The sequence below is a fragment of the Schistocerca nitens genome, chromosome 1, assembly GCF_023898315.1.
Source record: "Schistocerca nitens isolate TAMUIC-IGC-003100 chromosome 1, iqSchNite1.1, whole genome shotgun sequence".
NCBI lineage: Eukaryota > Metazoa > Arthropoda > Insecta > Orthoptera > Acrididae > Schistocerca > Schistocerca nitens.
In genome coordinates, this window is record NC_064614.1 from 542609230 (window position 1) to 542625897 (window position 16668).

Genomic DNA, 16668 nt, shown 5'->3' on the forward strand with positions numbered 1-16668 from the left:
TCGCAAATGTATAAGAACATGGTATCACGTAACATTCCGCCAGTGCGGACGGTATTTGCTTCGTGATACATTACCCGTGTTAAAATGGACCATTTACCAATTTCAGAAGAGGTCGATATCGTGTTGATGCATAGCTATTGTGATCAAAATGCACAATTGGCGTGTGCTATGTATGCTGCTCGGTATCCTGGACGACATCACCCAAGTGTCCGGACCGTTCGCCGGATAGTTACGTTATTTAAGGAAACAGGAAGTGTTCAGCCACATGTGAAACGTCAACTACGACCTCCAACAAATGATAATGCCCAAGTAGGTGTTTTAGCTGCTGTCGCGGCTAATCCGCATATCAGTAGCAGACAAATTGCGCGAGAATCGGCAATGACAAAAACGTCGTTGCTGAGAATGCTACATCAACATCGATTGCACCCGTACCATATTTCCGTGCACCAGGAGTTGCATGGCGACGACTTTGAACGTCGCGATGACAGATTTTTTGCACGCGTTCTATTTAGCGACGGAGCGCCATTCACCAACAGCGTTAACGTAAACCGGTATTATATGCACTATTGGGCAACGGAAAATCCACGATGGCTGCAACAAGTGGAACATCAGCGACCTTGGCAGGTTAATGTATGGTGCGGCATTATGAGAGGAAGGATAATTGGTCCCCATTTTAGCGATGGCAATCTAAATGGTGCAATGTATGCTGATTTCCTACGTAATGTGCTACCGATGTTACTACAAGATGTTTCACTGCATGATAGAATGGCGATGTACTTCCAACATGATGGATGTCCGGCACATAGTTCGCTTGCGCTTGAAGAGGTATTGAATAGAATATTTCATGACAGGTGGATTGGTCGTCGAAGCACCAAACCATGGCCGGCACGTTCACCGGATTTGACGTCCCCGGATTTCTTTCTGTGGGGAAAGTTGAAGGATGTTTGCTATCGTGATCCACCGACAGCGCCTGACCACATGCGTCAGCGCATTGTCAATGCATGTGCGAACATTACGGAAGGCGAACTACTCGCTGTTGAAAGGAATGTCGTTACACGTATTGCCAAATGCATTGAGATTGACGGACATCATTTTGAGCATTTATTGCGTTAATGTGGTATTTACAGGTAACCACGCTGTAACAGCACGCGTTCTCAGAAATGATAAGTTCACAAAGGTACATGTATCACATTGGAACAACCGAAATAAAATGTTCAAACGTACCTACGTTCTGTATTTTAATTTAAAAAACCTACCTATTACCAACTGTTCGTCTAAAATTGTGAGCCATATGTTTGTGACTATTACAGCGCCATCTATCACAAAGCGAAAAAAGTGGTCCAACGAAGACATTCATATTCCTTTAAATGCTACACGAATATGTAATACAAAATGGGGGTTCCTATTTAAAAAAAACGCAGTTGATGTCCGTTTGACCTACGGCAGCGCTATCTAGCGGGCCAACCATAGCGCCATCTGGTTTCAAGCTAGACAAGTTACGTTCCTTTTAGTTTTTTCGTTTGACGCTTTTATTTCGTGAGATATTTGGTCCGGTCACGATCAATGGACCACCCTGTATACACACGCACGCACGCACACACACACACACACACACACACACACACACACAGGGTGAGTCACCTAACGTTACCGCTGGATATATTTCGTAAACCACATCAAATTCTGACGAATCGATTCCACAGACCAAACGTGAGAAGAGGGGCTAGTGTAATTGGTTAATACAAACCATAAAAAAATGCACGGAAGTATGTTTTTTAATACAAACCTAGGGTTTTTTAAATGGAACCCCGTTAGTTTTGTTATCACATCTGAACATATAAACAAATACGTAATCAGTGCCGTTTGTTGCATTGTAAAATGTTAATTACATCCGGAGATATTGTAACCTAAAGTTGACGCTTGAGTACCACGCCTCCGCTGTTCGATCGTGTGTATCGGAGAGCACCGAATTACGTAGGGATCCAAAGGGAACGGTGATGGACCTTAGGTACAGAAGAGACTGGAACAGCACATTACGTCCACATGCTAACACCTTTTTATTGGTCTTTTTCACTGACGGAAATGTACATTACCATGAGGGGTGAGGTACACGTACACACGTGGTTTCCGTTTTCAATTACGGAGTGGAATAGAGTGTGTCCCGACATGTCAGGCCAATAGATGTTCAATGTGGTGGCCGTCCTTTGCTTCAAACAATTGCAATCTCTGGCGTAGTGAATGTCGTACACGCCGCAGTACATCTGGTGTAATGTCGCCGCAGGCTGCCACAATACGTTGTTTCATATCCTCTGGGGTTGTAGGCACATCACGGTACACATTCTCCTTTAACGTACCCCATAGAAAGAAGTCCAGAGGTGTAAGATCAGGAAAACGGGCTGGCCAATTTATGCGTCCTCCACGTCCTATGAAACGCCCGTCGCACGTGTACCTCACCCCTCACGGTAATGTACATGTGCGTCAGTGAAGAAGACCAATAAAAAGGTGTTAGTATGTGGACGTAATGTGCTGTTCCAGTCTCTTCTGTACCTAAAGTCCATCACCGTTCCCTATGGATCCCTACGTAATTCGGTGCTCTCCGATACACACGATCGAACAGCGGGGGAGTGGTACTCAAGCGTCAACTTTAGGTTACAATATCTCCGGATGTAATTAACATTTTACAATGCAACAAACGGCACTGATTACGTATTTGTTTATATGTTCAGATGTGATAACAAAACTAACGGGGTTCCATTTAAAAAAACGTAGGTTTGTGTCAAAAAACATACTTCCGTGCATTTTTTATGGTTTGTATTAACCAATTACACTAGCCCCTCTCCTCACGTTCGGTCTGTGGAATCGATTCGTCAGTATTTGATGTGGTTTGCGAAATATATCCAGCGGTAATGTTAGGTGACTCACCCTATATATATATATATATATATATATATATATATATATATATATATATATATATATATATATATATACACGCTTCGTTGCGGTGATATCAAAGTAGTGGAGAGGTGGTTTAGCGATGCTACAGAAATTGGGAAGCATGCTGCTGTGTCATTGCTTAGCATTGAAATCACAGAAAGGCTGGTAAAACTGCTAAAATCGATAACACTATCAACTGTGGTGATTATTACAGTACATCAATGGTGTCTTTTCCATCCATTCTTTCACTGATATGCTGTTGATTACCACTAGTGAATGACTGACATCTCTTGTTTGAGATGGAGAGAGAGTCTTGATGGGGGCAATACTGTCCAGGTATGGCTAGGTAACACTGCAACAGTGATCGTGTACATGACTGTAACATGAGGAATCAGCCAGAACACCAAGCCATCTGCTGCCACATCAGTGTGAAAGATGGGTTTACATGCAAAGGTCACGAGTCACCTTCAGACAGCTGTTTGGAAATGCTCCACAATGCCACAATACTCTTCCAGGTTCCAAATATTGTGATGTCTTCTGCATATTTTTTGTGAATACGAAATACCGCCTCTGTCTTTTATTTCAACCATCCTGTGTGTTGAGAGAGCAGCAGCAACAGAACTTACAGCATGGGATGTCCAGCTTTCATTAAGAGCCAATGGATCAAGATGTGTTTACGTCAGTTTAACATCTAACACAGATCTCAAAATAGAGGTGGAAGATACAAAATGTATGGCGGTGTACAAATCTGTAGTCACACACTGCTTGGACGTGTTACAGCAGAAGAAAATGTATCAAACAACAACACAAGGACCCTCTCTTGCGACTGATAGTCTGTGGGATATGGTCCTCCTATAGTACAGGCAATGAAACTTTACACTGGTCTGTGCAGGTGACTTCGATCAGGAGCCATCTGCTCCCAGGGATCAAAACATGTGTATTTAATAGGATCGCTGCATATGCTTCATGCCAGCACACAGGCCATATGCATTTCCTAATACGCCAGAAAAGAGAGATGTGCTAAAAATATCATCGAGTTCTCTATTGGGTCACATTGTAGGAGCTTTTATAGTTCGTAATTTTTCCTGCTGGATGGTACAAAATAACGATGATAATGTTTGGGTGACAGACGCGAATGCACCCTGAGGGTTGCAGATCTCCTTCTGAGTGCAGTACCTATGTGAAGTCTGGAGACGCACCTCAATGCAGTAGCAAAATCCTTGTCCTTCTTCCAGTTCCTGTATGATGTGGAGTCCTCCTAATTTTCCTGATAAGAAAATCAACTGAAATTGCCTGTAATGTCTTTTCTACTACCTCATGTTGCAGGAGAAAGCTTCGTTTGGCGCTGGACTTACACATCATACATGTTTGGCAGAGCTACGACAGTATGTTTCCACTTCTACCAAGTGGTCAGTCTGCGGTCCTGTCGTGTTGAATCAGCTCACTTTGTTTCTTCACAGGCTGCAGAAGGTGGTAGATATAGTGCTCTCTGACTTCCATTCAGTTCTGACTTAAATTGGATGGTTCAAATGGCTCTGAGCACTATGGGACTCAACTGCTGAGGTCATTAGTCCCCTAGAACTTAGAACTAGTTAAACCTAACTAACCTAAGGACATCACAAACATCCATGCCCAAGGCAGGATTCGAACCTGCGACCGTAGCGGTCTTGCGGTTCCAGACTGCAGCGCCTTTAACCGCACGGCCACTTCGGCCGGCTCTTAAATTGGAACAATCACATGGACGCAACTACAGGTAGGGAGGGTAGAGACTGAGGAGCAGTTACAAGATGCAGAGGGACTGCCTAAAACCGCATTGGAGCTTTGTTGTATGGGGTCCTTAGCAGACAGGTTCGAAAAAGGTGACTCGTTTCGAGATATAAAGGTGGATGTAATAATTGAAAGATGTCTCCATAAGATCCAATGCAAGCATGTAGTTGAATGGAGAGACTTGATTCCAAATCACAGACAGTGTTTCTACCAGAGAGTTTAACACTATCAGTGACTCTTGTGTGTGCCTGTAGAAGAATGTATGTTACCGGTGGTAGAATCCTTCTTTGACCAGCTTAAAATGTCGGTCCTCAACAGGGTTCCTTGAAAAGAACATCGTCTTCCCTCTGGAGATTCCCATTTGAGCTACCTGGTGAGTGTAATCCAACTGCTGAAAACAAAAATTACTCGCAATGCAAAGTGACTCATGTTCAGTTTAAGTAATTAACCTATCAATTTGATATCAAAGACGTGCCGTCTGGCAGGTGGAAGCGATGGCTAGGGCGCCACGAATATGATTCTTAGACTTGGAGTGGTAATCAGGCGTTTTTTTTCTCTTGCGGTGGTATCTTTCAAAGAAATTTCAATCTCGTACCTACACAGGGAGAGACGACCATCGTAGATGTGTTACCGAATTTATAAAGCGATATGTAGTATAAACCTGATTTTTACAGCTTCTCTGTGCTGTTAGCTTACGAGACTTCATAAGTGGCGAGCATTTGGTTACTTTAAATGGGATTCGAAAGTGAAGAGGCATCCGATGACAGGTAGATCTTAGTACGCCGTCATGAGCCAAAAATCAGTTTAATACTCTAGTCCTGTGATGCATGATGTAACAGATATTAAGCTGATCAGAACAGACTTTTCTTTTTTTTTTTTTTTACCTGATGCGAGAATACTTAGAGGAAATGTAGCCTATACCATACTGTTATAGATTCGCTTAACAAGTAACGACACCTAAGCGATATGAAAAAGCGAGTATGCCCCAATATCTTTTGTCTTCGAAAGTAACTTATATAAAAGGGAGAGATCTACATTTCGTGTGAGAAATTCGAGGTGTGTGATTTACAACATCACTGACTCTGATTGGGTAAAGTGGATTTTTTAAACTGGGCGAGGGGGAGGGGTCTATATCAGAGTGGAATTGGTTGGAACTATTATACAAATGCAAGCTGCAGTTGTTTGTTTCACAGTGCACTGCGGCTGGCTGCAGCAGTGGTCGCGCGGAGATGGCAACTGGAAGTAACGGATTAGATCAGCTGCCCGACAGGTGGTTAGGTACAAAGAATGGGGCGACCTCTCTGATCTTGTCCACGGTAGCGGGGGCGTATGGAGTGACCGGTGTGCTGGGTGAATGGCGGCAGTAGCGGAAATGTGTGTTGTATGATGGAAGATTCAAGATGATGGACATATTGGTAAAATCCGAATTCCTACCTCATAATTCTTACACAGATGCCTTTTGTGGCTACGGCGGTAGTTGGAGCTGGTAGTGTATGAGGGCACTGGTGCACTGCGTGTGGTCCTCAGGGCATGAGCGCGTGGGATGTGCAAATGTTTCAGCAATCTCCGACATCTATCCATGACAACTACTTCTACGGGCTGGACCATGGTTTAAGTGTGTTGTGTTTAGTGCTTCTCAATACATCGCAGCGGTATTTGTTGTTTTCTCTACCTTATCACCCAGTAGACCCTTTGTCCTTCCTTCTTCGTCGTGGTGTAACTGAGAGAACCAGTCAGCTTAGGAATTCTATAGTACCTTTAAAACTAAAGTACAATTAGCTGACCTGCAGTGGTCGGATAATCCATAACCGCGACGGTATAAATTCACACAGAAATTTGAAATTCCAACTATCACTTCATACATCACCGCTCCCAGTCATGACGTCAGATAATAAAAGGCTTGGAATATTTAACGAAATCTGTCATCAAAAACATAACACTCTTCTTTAAGCATTCAAACTACTGTGCAGTGTCGATCTTTTTTTTTATTTCGAGTAGTTTTAAACGGTGTGTGCTTGTTTGAAAGAAATTGTTTAAACGCTTTTATTAACGATTTAATTAGTATTTCCTGTAGTACATCTTCTGAAGCAACAGTTATGACATCTTCAAGATATATGTGTGTTTGACAGTATCCAGCACATTGCCTAACACCAGATTTAAAAACTCCTGAAGCAGTTCATGAAGTGTACCACAAGAAAGAACGCCAGGAAGGCTGGGGCAGTTTAGGGTCCACGGTAGAACGAAGAACTACAATTGTTAAATATTCAATTTTAGTTCATAAGTCATTTACAAAGGAAACTACAGCTCTTTATCTCTTTGCATGTAAAGATCTTTTTATGTGTATTTAGAGTCAGCCCGCTACTAGCTGTGACGTGGACAATTTGTATGCGTATGAAATAGCTATCGTGTTCGCCTTATATTCCCTACGTCACAGTAATGTGACCAGAAATGAACTGTTTATAAACTTCAACAGTTTTTCTGGAGCGATTCCGTGTCAGGCATTTACTTTGAAAGGATGGCGTCTCTCGTATGCGCTGGTATCTGACAGGTTGGTTCATGCATACAGGCCACTTGAGATGGCGGGGGAACGCCGACAGGAAGCGTGCTTTTGTTCCCGGGTATTAACTCGTTGCTACCTGCAGCAGCGGGCACATGTTCCGGCGGTTAGAAGTCCCCCGCAGCACAAGCCGCTAGTGAGCTACTATTTCCACGCGCCTGCACGGTGAAGCAGCTGAGACAGCTGTTGCGGGTTAGATTAGATTAGATTAGTTTTCGTTCCATAGATCCGTGCTGAGGAGATCCTCGTGGATGAGGAACATGTCAATTTTTTATTTTTATTTAAATTTTTTAAGCTTAAATAACAATACTAATAGTATGAATATATACATTACATCATTTGTTCCTATTAAAAAATTCGTCAATGGAGTAGAAGGAGTTGGCCACTAGTAAGTCTTTCAGGGTCCTTTTAAACTGATCTTTATTTGTAACTAAATTTTTTATGTTTACTGGCAAATTATTGAAGATGAGTGTTCCTGAGTAGTGGACCCCTTTTTGAACTAAAGTAAGTGCTTTTAAGTCCTTGTGCAGATCATTTTTGTTCCTGGTATTGTATGTATGAACTGAGCTGTTTGTTGGAAAAAGAGATATATTATTTAGAACAAATTTCATTAATGAGTAAATATACTGAGGGGCAGTAGTTAGTATACCCAGTTCTTTGAAGAGGTTTCTACAGGACGTCCGTGAATTTACTCCACAAATAATACGTATTACACGCTTTTGGACTCTGAAAACTTTTGTTTGACTTGAAGAATTACCCCAAAATATTATACCATATGACATTAGGGAATGAAAGTAGGCAAAGTATGCAAGCTTTTTCATTTTTATGTCGCCTATGTCTGCTAACACTCGAATTGCAAATACAGATTTGTTAAGGCGTTTCTGCAGTTCGTGTGCTCTTCCCAACTGAATTTATTATCAAGTTGTAATCCCAGGAATTTAAGACTGTCAACCTCTTCTATCTGCTCTTCTTTGTATTTTATGCATATGCTGGATGGAAACTTCTTACAGGTTCTGAATTGCATATAGTGAGTCTTTTCGAAGTTTAATGTCAGTGAGTTGGCTTTAAACCATTTATTAATATCCATGAAAATATTATTAGCAGATCTTTCTAGAACTACACTTGACATACTGTTTATTGCAATACTTGTGTCATCTGCAAACAAAACGAACTCTGCTTCTGGCAGTGTAACTGATGAGAGATCATTAATGTACACAAGAAAAAGCAATGGCCCTAAGATGGATCCCTGTGGGACACCACATGTAATTTCTTCCCATTCTGATGATGACTTAATTCACTAGTCCCTTGCACTGACACCCTTTGTTTCCTGTTAGTGAGGTATGACTTGAACCATTTTGCAGCACTGCCCGTGACACCACAGAATTCTAATTTACTTAAAAGGATGTTGTGGTTCACCTGCTGCTTGTAATTTGTTCTTTAATGAATTAAGTACATTTTCACTGTAGGTGTAAATAGCCTTCTCGATATCAGAACCCTTCAGAAATCCGAACTGTGTTCTTGATAATATGTTATTTGTGGTCAGATGGTTGAGCAGCTGCCTGTACATTACTTTTTCTAAAATTTTTGAGAATGCTGGCAAAAGTGAAATCGGTCTGTAGTTTGATGGTATCTCTTTATCCCCTTTCTTGAATAGAGGGTTAACATCTGCATATTTTAGTCAGTCAGGAAATGTCCCAGTTATAATTGACTGGTTACACAAGTAACTTAGAATTGTGCTAAACTCACAAGAACATGCCTTAATTAACTTTGTTGATATTTCATCGTACCCACTAGAATGCTTTGTTTTTAAAGATTTTATTATGGACGTTATTTCTTTTGGTGAATTAAGTGATATATTCATGTACTTGAAGCTATTTGTGAAGGCTAGTTTCAGATAATCAAGGGCATTATTTACTGATCCTGAAAGCCCCATTCTATCAATAACGGATATAAAGTACTTGTTAAATAGATTTGCCACACTATGCCCATCAGTTACTAATGTGTCGTCTACCCTTAGTGCTATTTGCTCCTGTTCCTTTCTTGTTCCATCAGTCTGCTCTTTCACTATATCCCATATTGTTTTTATTTTGTTCCCTGATATTGCTATCTTCTTCTCGTAGTGCATTTGTTTAGACGTCTGAATTACTTTTTTAATGTTTTACAGTATTCCTTGTATTTAGCTAAATCATCATCAATGGAGCTATTCTTGGTCGACAGATACATTTTCCTTTTTGTCTTACAGGAAATCTTTATTCCTTGTGTAATCTATGGTTTTATTATAGACTTCTGTTTAATTTGAGTAACTTTTAGAGGAAAACAGTTTTCAAACATGGTACTGACATTGTTCATGAATGTGTTACATTTTTCATTCATGTCATGAGTACTATAAACATCTTTCCAGTTCATATCTTTGAGCAGTTTTCTAAAACACTCAATTTTTGGTTGATTGACTGCTCTCCTGTACTCTGATTTAGCAGTCTTGATAATCTGCTTAGAATTTACATCTGAAACAAGGAGCTGCATGTCATGATCTGATAGTCCATTTATAACAGGTTTTATGATATGATTTTGTTCCTTTGATTTGTCTATAAAAATGTTATCAATGGCTCTCCTTGAGGATTTAGTGATCCTAGTTGGAAAGTTTACAGTGTGAGTTAGATTGAAGGACAACATTACTAACTGCAGTGAATGTTTACTGGAAGATTGCATTAGAAAATCTGTATTAAAGTCACCAGCAATCAAAATTTCTTTGTTTCTTCCTGTTAAATAACCCAAAAGAGCTTCTAGATGATCTAAGAATAGAGGTGCAGGTGCTCGGTAAATAGTTATTATTATATAGGATCTGTTATGGAACTCTACTTCTGTTGCACATGCTTCTAGATGCTGCTCCAAACAGAATTTATTAATGTCAATGTTCTTGAATTTATGGCAGTTTTTGATAAATGTGGCAACTGCTCCTCCATCCATATCCCCTCTGCAGAAGTAGGAAGCAAGCTTAAATCCTGAAATGTCCAACATATCTATATCAGTGGTCACTTGATGTTCAGAGAGGCAGATTATGTCAATTTGGTTAGATGAATTCATTTCATCGATACAAATGAGTAGTTCATCAACTTTATTTCTAAGTCCCGGAATGTTCTGGTGTAATAAAGATAACTGATACTGCATACTAATGGGATTGTAACTGCTTTGGCGAAGATGAACTGGCAGTTTCTGATTACTTTCTGTTAAACACTGTTTAAATGGAGGCTGTATGATAAAATCTGACTCCTGTTCATCTGTTTTCTCAAACTGAGTGTGTCTGCCAATCTCTCTTAAAACTCGTTTTCTTTCCCCTTTCCGGGCCCTGGGCTGCGCGAGCAGAGCAGAGCGTGTGGGTGGCGAGACGTGAGAAAGACTTTCAGGTATGTTTAAGCGTTTGTAAGGGTGTAATTATGTGTTTCCTTACGTGACTGGAATGAAAAATGGCCGGAATTGTTTTAATATTCCACACAGTGCAATCGATTTCATGTTAAATTCTTTAAATAAACTATGTTCCAGACACAGCCTTGTACCCCGTAATGGCCGTATATTCAACTAAATACCTGGGAATTGCAATTACGAACAACTTAAATTGGAAGGGCACATAGAAAACGTTGTGGGGAAGTCTAACCAAAGACTGCGTTTTACTGGCAGGACATTTAGGAAATGTAACAGATCTACTAACGAGACTGCCTACACTAAGCTTTTCCGTCCTCTTTTAGAATACTGCTGCTCGGTGTGCGATCTCTAGCAAATAGGATTGACGGCGTATATCGAAAAAGTTCAAAGAAGGGCAGCAGGTTTGGAATTTTTACGAAATAGGGAAGAGAGTGTCACTGACATGATACAGGGTATGTGGTGGACATCATTAAAACTAAGACGTCTTTGCGGCTGAATCTTCTCACGAAATTCCAATCACCAACTTTCTCCGCGGAATGCGAAAATATTTAGTTGAGTCCGACCTACGTAGGGAGAAACGATCACGATGATAAAATAAGGGAAATTAGAGCTCGTACGGAAAGATATAAGTATTCGTTCATTCCGCGCACTATACGAGATTGGTATAATAGAGATTGTGAAGGTGGTTTGATGAACCCTCTGCCAGGCACTTAAATGTGTTTTGCAGAGTATCCATGCAGACGTAGATGTAGAACATTCGCCGCCGTGGACAACATATTGGCTTCTATTCGTTACGCCCCAGGACAGTTGTAACCTCCCAACAGAAAAATTCCTAAACCTCTCAACAGTAAAAAATATAATTATGTCGTTCACATTTAGCGTAACCTACCAACAATACAGTGTGACTAATCTCTCAATAAAAAATTGTGGCTCAGTTATAATCTTTCAATAATTGACTGTGAATTTCGACTGGTAAATTTAGGACGTCAGCAGTGCTGCGTCATGGCCCTGAAAATTCATTCTGAATAAATGGAAAAATCTTACCTCAATTAGGTCGCCGGATAACGCATATATATCTGCTCTTACAATAAATTTTTTGTGGCACAGCCCAGTGCAATGCTGGCCGATAGATTTGTCATGTATAAAAGGAACAACTGGTTTTTCTTTGCAATAAACGGGATGACCAAGGATTGGAGAAATTAGTAAATTCTTTAAATTGAAATGAATGATTGTCAAAAGTTACTTTTAATGAGAAAGATTGTTATTAAGAGATTTTTTAAACATTTACTTAGGACTTGATACAACAATACTATTTGTGCGCGAGGCTGCTTTTACCTTATACAACAACGCTCAGGCTCCGCCATCGCTGCACCACGACCGGCCCAGCCAACTCGATACACACGACAGCTCGCTAGCAACAACTTACTGCTACTGCTACACAGTTCCTACTGCAGTCAACACTGCTCTTTGGTCTCAGATTCTCTTATAGCTTACATATAGCAGGCAGCGCGTGAGCAATCCATCGAAATTACATCTGCTCCAGTGCGCTAGCAACAAATTCCTTAATCATGGACCTCTTACACAGTATCCAAAGCGGATATTAAAAATTGGTTCAGATTTTAGCTCGGCAGCTACCGGAAGCCGAACCACCTGTGTCACTGAGCAGTAGACTGCCAGCTAGAGGGAAATGCTGAGCGTGTTATGGTAAAGGAAGCAATGCCAGCACACAGGAACGATCTAGCGCCAAAGTCCGTAACTGAAGCATAATGACATCATGGAAGCCAAGAGATATAGTTCTATTAGTGAGAAAGCAGAGTGTTGTAAGGAAGGCTAGGTACAACGCAACAATAAGTATTCAGATACCGAACCAGCAGAAAAGAGCCCATGAAAGGTGAAGTGGGCGAAGTCTGAAGTCAGTAGGAGAGCTGACAGCGAGGGAAAACTAGGACACATAATGTCATAGCCATCTCCACAGCTGCAGAGCGCACTGGAAGCGCCAAAGTAATATTCAGCCCTTCTTAATAAACGGTCTTCCGCTGCTGATAAGGCCGCTACTCTGTCAGCCCGGATGTGGCGCGACGATTTGGAAGACAGTCCTGTGTAACTGCTAATAGATGTGTTGCTGTCAACGGTGTTTTTTTCTCGCTCTTGAGCGTGGCTAGCATCCCGCGCGGCTCTCTCCTGACGACTGTGGGAGTCCGGGACTGGACTCCTACATCTCCTCCACACTCCATCAGCGTTGCCTCGGAAGTTGGCAGTGCATCTGGCGCCATCAGCGTCTTCCAACCAGACTCGTGGCTCCATAGACAAGCGAAGGCAACTAGGCGCCTCGAAGGTCGACCTCTACAACCTCCCATCTCGCTGGATAGTAGCAAATGACACAAGGGCTGACAGTACGCACTGGGCAGTCGGCAATCGGCACTCAGTAATCAGCCATTTATTAAGAAGAGTGGGATATTTATGTCGGCGCTTCCATTGCGCTATGCAGCGGTGGTGATGGCTATGGCATCACGTGTCCTAGTTTTGTCTCGCTCTCAGCTCTCCTAGAGACTTCAGACTTTGGTAACTTCTTCTTTCAGAGGCTACTTTTTCCTGATTCGGCACGGGGTGGCCGAGTGGTTCTAGGCGCTACAGTCTGGAACCGCGCGACCGCTACGGTCGCAGGTTCGAATCCTGCCTCGGGCATGGATGTGTGTGACGTCCTTAGGTTAGTTAGGTTTAATTAGTTCTAAGTTCTAGGGGACTGATGACCTCAGAAGTTAAGTCCCATAGTGCTCAGAGCCATTTGAACCATTTGAACTCATTGTTGTGTTGTACTTAGCCTTCCTTACGACATTCTGTTTTGTCGCTTGTATGACGATATCTTTCGGCTTCCATGAGATTATACCTCGCTTTCAGACTTGGGCGCTCGGTCGTTCCATTGTACTCTCATAGCCTCCATGTTTATCTTAACTTGCTCAGCTCTTCCCTCTGTCTACTGGACGTTGACAGAGGCAGTTCGGCTTCCGGTAGCTGCCCAAGTAGATCTTAGAAGCCATGGCGTAACACATTACTTAAGAAGTCTTTAGGCCACTCAGACAGCTCCGAACCTATTCCATATGCCCGTACCTGCGTTAACAATCTGCAATGGGGCACTGTGCCAAATGCTTTCGCAGAATCTAGAAGTATAGAATCTGTCTGCTGAACTTCATCCTTAGTTCGCATTATATCACGTGAGAAAAGGGCAAGCTGAGTTTCACACGAACGTGTATCTCGCGAAAAGACCATGAACATAAAATTACAGAGATTCGAGCCCTCACGGAGGTCCATCTGGCAACCGTTCTTCCCGCAAATTATTAGCGACTCGAGCAGGAAACGGGGTAAGTAACAGTGGTACACAATGTACCCTCCGCCACACAACCTAGAAATGTGCTTCAGCCCCTAGAACATCGTTCCCGTGGGGATCACGAGACAAGATTACAGCACGCACAGAAAAATTTAAGCAATCATTCTCCCACAGCTACACAATCAACACATGTGATACCGTGCTCAGTTCTTCACATTGGTTGGCAGAGTACGTATGTAGATACAAGAAATTTTGAATACATTCTAGTGAATAAAATTACATGTATCTACATACAAACCATCTTTCGTTTTCTCCAGATTTCATATTATCATTTCTTGATTTATTTGAGAGCCGAACATTAAAACTGAGAGAAGTGTAGGAAGTTGTCACGAGATATACAGGAACTGTGTTTCTTTTTAATTTTTTTCTTTTTCTTTGCTGCGGTTTTGATGGTTCAGGATCTCTCACAGTTACGGGAAACAGTGTGATTATTGGGTATTTCTTGTCAAAATGGAGCATCCATACGCTTGCCTGTAATCTGATCAGTTTTGCAAGTTGATACGTAGTAGTGCGTGTTGATACTGGCGGTGAAAGTAATTTGCACTTCAATGTGCACGGTGATGTTTTGAGAAGACGAAACTGATTCTGCCAGATTGTATTTTCTCCGTCTTAATCTTTTTTTGTTTTCTTCACTCTCTGATACACTGGTTATTTCAGGTCTGTATATTACTTTCTATTAGAAAAGCTCATTGTACTTTGGAAACAGGTTACTCGACACTGGTTCCTGAGGGACTGAATTATTTGTTTTCATTGCTTTTGTTATACAGAGAGTAACACGGATGAAGTGCCATTGAAACCTAAGTATCTTTGTAAGACAGAAAAAAAGGTGGGAACTACAGCTGTGATCTACGAGTAACTAGGCTTATTTTTTTATTAATTAAGAAAAAGCCTCTCGTGTTGCTAATGAGGACGTTACTAAGTCACCGACCCGTTTATGCCCTTACATCAGACATTTGCTAGTAGATCTGAAAATTGTGCTGTAGAGAAACAACGTCAAATAACCGTTTGACACACTTGGAAACCACAACTGGAAAAGGCGGAAACTGGTTGTGGACTTAATGAAGTTGTTATTAGCAATTGGAGCGAGAGGTCACTAACGGAACAAACAGTTGCGGCATCAGCAGCCTGCAAATATGGAGACAATAATAATTATTTTTTAAACTTTTTTGTTGTTGTGCGACGTAAGCTACCTGGACGGTAAAGCATATTACATTTTAATATTGTCTTAAAATACTGTTTGATTATAGATCATTGATTGCAGCAGTCAGTTACGTGAAACATTGTGGACACCTTTTGGTAAAGGCAGCGCTAGCTGCTCCTGCTGCTGTGTCCCGCAGTGCGTGCACCTTATCAAGATAAATGCGTTATCGCAACTCCCTACTGGCAGCTCTCTGCATCGTGTTGCGCAACGGACGTTGTAGTCTCTGCTGTAAACAGCGACGCTCTTACGCCCGTATATAAACCTGTTTGTGGTGAGGCGCGCTCAGTACAAGTTGTCACCTGACGAGGGTAAGTACGTACATTAAAAAAGAGTTTTGGAATCGTTTCTAGGAAAATTCTCAAAGCGTTTAGGGGTCTTATCGTGATTGGGGGTCGTATACGACACCACTGGAACGATGTTTTCTTAATATGTGTGTTGCATAAAATAGTAAATGTATGTAGTTGTTGTTGTAGTCTTCAGTCCGAGATCTGGTTTGATGCCGCCCTCCACGGTAGCACATCCTATAGATGCTTGTTCTTCTCTATATAACACATCAGCATGTCCCCATCGGCCGAGCGACCGCTACGGTCGCAGGTTCGAATCCTGCCTCGGGCACGGATGTGTGTGATGTCCTTAGGTTAGTTAGGCTTAATTAGTTCTAAGTTCTAGGGAACTGATGACCTCAGAAGTTAAGTCGCATAGTGCTCAGAGCCATTTGTCCCCATCGGAAGTCATGAATGCTGAAGTAATACAGGATCAAAGCTCAACGTGGAGCATAAAACTGAACGAGTGAGTGAGTGAGTGAGAGAGAGAGAGAGAGAGAGAGAGAGAGAGGGAGGGGATTTCAGAGAGAGAGAGAGAGAGAGAAAGAAAGAATGACATTTTAAATAGAGAGACCTAAAGGGTGATCTCATGACAGCTAACACATCGACCAGATCGATCAGTCCGGTGCTGTGGATGTTCTGGAACCTGTACAGAAAACTGGATAGAGATCAACATAAAAATCATTTACACCCATTTTATTGCTCATAAAAACCACACATTGCATGTTGTACCATCATACAGCGAGACCTTCAGAGGTGGTGGTCCAGACTGTTGTACACTCTGGTACCTCTAATACCCAGTAGCATCTCCTCTTGCATTGATGCATGCCTGCATTCGTCGTGGCATACTATCCACAAGTTCATCAAGGCACTGTTCGTCCACATTATCCTACTCCTCATCGGCGATTCGGCGTAGATCCCTCAGAGTGGTTAGTAGGTCACATCGTCCATAACGTCCTTTTCATTCTATCCCAGGCATGTTCGATAGTGTTTATGTCTGGAGAACATGCTGGCAACTCTAGTCGAGCGATGTCGTTATCCTGAAGGAAGACATTCGCAAGATGTGCACGATGGGGGC

General features: G+C 41.9%; 1 protein-coding gene across 1 annotated transcript in view; it reads left to right on the forward strand.

Moving 5' to 3' along the window:
- Window positions 1-15475: 15475 nt before the first annotated feature.
- LOC126236322 (Parkinson disease protein 7 homolog) overlaps window positions 15476-16668 on the forward strand; it is a 50260-nt gene continuing 49067 nt past the window's right edge. Inside the window, exon 1 of the mRNA XM_049945541.1 lies at window positions 15476-15575. The gene's annotated coding sequence lies outside the window, so the exon portion shown is untranslated. The remainder of the gene's footprint in view (window positions 15576-16668) is intronic.